This window comes from Mauremys mutica, unplaced genomic scaffold (genome assembly GCF_020497125.1).
Source record: "Mauremys mutica isolate MM-2020 ecotype Southern unplaced genomic scaffold, ASM2049712v1 Super-Scaffold_100099, whole genome shotgun sequence".
Classification (NCBI taxonomy): Eukaryota; Metazoa; Chordata; order Testudines; family Geoemydidae; genus Mauremys; species Mauremys mutica.
In genome coordinates this window covers 854,046-858,135 of record NW_025423266.1, presented here as the reverse complement: position 1 = coordinate 858,135, position 4,090 = coordinate 854,046, and positions in this window count along the sequence as shown.

Genomic DNA, 4,090 nt, shown 5'->3' with positions numbered 1-4,090 from the left:
AAGACCCGGCTGCACTCCGGCTGCAGGTCCCGCTTCGCCAGTAATTCTATCCCGGAGAGGAAGGACCCCCCGCCAGCGAAGACCGGGAGCAAAGAAGCTCTGGGGGCCCGGGCCCAGCGAGAGTTTTCCGGGGCCCCCGGAGTGGATGAAGGACCCTGCTCCAGGGGCCCCAAAAAACTCTCGTGGGGGCCCCTACTGGGCCTGGGGTAAATTGCCCCACTTGCCCCCCCCCCCCCCTCTGGGCAGCCCTGGGCATAAGTACAGATGGTTGAATGGAAGTTAAAAGGAGCTGCTGTGGCACGTGTTAGGAGCCTACAAGCAGCATGCAGATCATTTAAAAACGCTGCAATTAGAGGCTGTGACAAAGTTCCTCCTCTACCTTGGTGGGTCCTGCGCTTATTGGCAGATTTGCTCACCTCAGTGATCTTCCCCTCTGGTGGAACCCACAGTCTGGGTCAACTCCTCCTGGGTCTGATCAGGAGTTGGGAGGTTTGGGGGGAACCCGGGCCTGCCCTCTACTCCGGGTTCCAGCCCAGGGCCCTGTGGATCACAGCTGTCTATAGTGCCTCCTGTAACAGCTGCATGACAGCTACAGCTCCCTGGGCTACTTCCCCATGGCCTCCTCCAATCACCTTCTTTATCCTCACCACAGGACCTTCCTCCTGGTGTCTGATAACGCTTGTACTCCTTAGTCCCCAGCAGCTACACCCTCTCCCTCTCAGCTCCTTGTGCCTCTTGCTCCCAGCTCCTCACACGCACACCACAAACTGAACTGAGCTCCTTTTTAAACCCAGGTGCCCTGATTAGCTCTGCCTTGATTGGCTGCAGGTGTTCCAATCAGCCTGTCAGGGGTGCGTAAAGCCTGCGAACTGTACCCAGGTGTGTTCACAAGCATTGTGAAAACGTGCAATTCCCGCTCACACTGCACAGGGGCAGCACAGCTCCGGGATTCTCCGGAATCACACAATAATGCTGGCTTTGTTCCCACAGCACCTGGAGCTTTGCACAGTGAGACATGGGGGTGCTGCAGCCCCCGCCGCACCCCTCGGTCCCGCACCTCTGCTTCTCTGCAGGGAACTTGTTATGCCACGAGGGGGTGCAGGGAGACTGTGCAGGAGACCCAGGCCCACACCCCAAGCACTGCAGCTCCAGTGCTGTGTGCGGGATTCATTTCTGCTCTCTGACAAAACTGCCCCAGGCTCCTCTGTCCCACTAATATTCGTCCAGGCTCCCCGGCGCTGTTAGTATCTGTCCAGAGCTCTCGCCTGCCCTGCCCCAGGAGAGCTGGGCGCTCGCCCTGCTCTAGGAGAGCCAGGCAGGCCCTGAGCACTAGACGGTGACCCTAGGCCAGTGGTGCCAGAACAGTCAGTATAGCGGGGGGTGCTGAGCCACTGAACCAACTGTAACCCCTGGGTGTGATGGAAACCACGTCAAACCAGGGGCTGCTGCAGCTCCCCCAGTTCCAGCCCCTCTGCCCAGGCAGCTCCCCCAGCCTGACACACACACCCAGCCCCTGCACCCGCCCCACCCCAGAGCTCCTCAGCCCAGAGGGGAGCCCCCCGGCTGAGTGGGGAATCAGAACCCCCCGAAATTACCCTGGGACCAGCATGATCTGCCTCTGCCCTGCCCTGCTCCGCATGTATTCGGAGTGAGTCAGTTTCCCTGTCCCAACGTGTGTCCTGCCATGTGTCTCTTCTCCTCCCCAGTTCCTTCCAAACCAGCCCCTTTCCCTGCACCACGGGCTGGGTCTCTGCCAACCCCCCTTCTCCCCTCCTGCCCCCAATATCTCCCTGCCCCAGGCTGTCTATGGGGCTGGGTCTCTCCCTGAAGCCCCGCCCCCAGCACGGAGCTCACAGACAATCCCCGCGCGGTGGCTGTGACGTGCGGTGACGTGCTCACTCCCCTCTGGGCTGAGGAGCCCTGGGGTGGGCGGGTGCAGGGGCTGGGTGTGTGTGTCAGGCTGGGGGAGCTGCCTGGGCAGAGGGGCTGGAACCAGGGGCGGCTCCCTGCACCAGCCCACCAAGCGCGTGGTTGGGGGGCAAGCTGCAGGGGGCTCTGCTGGTCACCGCGAGGGCAGCAGGAACCCAACCCCTCCCCCACTCTACCCCCCTCCCTCGCCCCACTCCCCTCCCCCTCACCCCGCTCCCATCCCAGAGCTGGGGGAGAACCCAGGAGTCCATATGGCTCCATCCAACAGCCCCCCCCCCCGAGTGGGGAGAGACGAGGCCAAGGGAGAAGCAGGCGGGGGGGGGCGCGGCGCTGCGGGGGGGGGGCCGGGCCAAGACCCCGGGACACGCGCCTTCGTGTCAGGAGCCGGAGGGGGGCGGGGCCGGGGCGGGGGCGGGGGCGGGGCTCTCTGGGGGCGGGGCGGGGATGAGGAGTTGCATTGGGGGGGGAGGTGTCAGGTTGACCCAGGGACCCGCCCTCACCTGGGCTGGAGAGGACGGATGCGCCCCGGGGCAGGCTGGGAGTTGTAGTTCCTGGCTCGTCTCAGAGCGGAAGTGATGGGCCGGTTGCTCAGACAACGCGCCCCCTCCCGGTGCACACTGGGAAGCATAGTTCTCTCTGTCTCACGCGCGGCCTCTATTGGAGGAGGGGCCGTAGCTCGTCACTTCGCCGGGTCCCTCCCCGCTCCCTGATTGGCAGAGAGAGCGCGGGACAGAGACTCGGCGCGTGGGGGGAGGCCCCGGTTCCCTCCCCCCCCCCCGGGCGCGCGCTGGGGCCGTTGGGATTCGAATCCCGCTCGCGGCCAGGGGCAGCGCGGCTCAGTCCCCGCGGGCGGCACCAGTGGGACCCGCCCTGGCGCTGCTGGGGGGTCCCGGATCGGGGGACGCGGCTCGGGGGCAGCCGGCGGGTGGGGCTCGGCGCGGGGGGCGGGGCCGGTCCGAGGGGCGCTGGGGCGGGACGGTGAGTGGTGGCTCCGCACGGGGGGGGCCGGGGGCTCAGACCCCCAGTGCCAGGCCCAGCCCCTGCCGCGCCCCTGCCCCGGGAGCAGCCCCGGGCCCGTGGGATCCGGGCGGGGGGGGCACAGGGCAGAGGCAGCGTGGAGTGAAAGGGCTTCACCCCCCCCCCCCAGCTGGGCCTGGGGGGCAGCAGCGGGGGGGCGGGGGCTGAGCTGCCCGGGAGCAGCCCCACACGCGGCAGCCTGGGGCCGCGGGGCCGGGCGATGTCCCATCCCGGGTGCGCAGGGACCCAGGGGCGGCCCCAGCCTGTGAGTTGTCGCAGTTCAGGGGCTGCAGCCTCGTCACCCACCCGGGCACTGTCTGAACTTCAGAGCAGCCCGGGATCCACCTCCCCCCTTCCCCGCGGCCCCGCCCTGCTCACCCCATCCCCCTTCCTCTGTCGCTCCCCCCCACCCTCACTCACTTTCCCCAGGCTCTGGGCTGGATTAACATGGGGGCGAATCAAATCAGACCATGTCCCTGTGGGGAGGGGGTTTCACTTGTTGATAAAGGGCGGGGGGAGCCCTCAGTGTCTGACTGATTGTGTCTCTCTCGAGCCTCAGGATATTGGGGTTGAGTTTCCTGGGTCAGACACTGCTGATTCAGAAAGGGATTAGACATTTATATGGATAATATCATCTTAACTTCGCTGGTATACAAAATGTAGAAGGTATATAAATCCTCGTGCTTCAGGATATAAGCCTACCACTAACTGATGGGGGTCAGGAAGAAACTTCTCCTATGGGCAGGTTAATCCATAATTGTTTTTCTATGGGGTTTCTCAGACTTTCCTCTGACACAGCTGGGCCTGTGACTTGCCCTGAAAAATAGATCATTGGTGGGCCTTTATATTAGGGGGCTGATCATTTTTTGTTTTACAGTAGTGTTTAGCTGTCCCAACCAAAATTCAGGGTCCCATTACAAAAACATAGTAAGAGATTGTCCTGTGCCTCAATTACAAGCTAAAGAAATAGACAAGATAGGTAAACAGTAGCATAAAGAAGTATTAACCTCCATTTATAGATGGGGAACTGAGGCAGAGATGAAGGACCAGATTTTCAAAGGTATTTAGGTGCTTAAGATGCAAACAGATGCTTAAAGGTGCTTTTGAAAATCCCACCAGCAGGTTAGGTGCATAACACCCACCG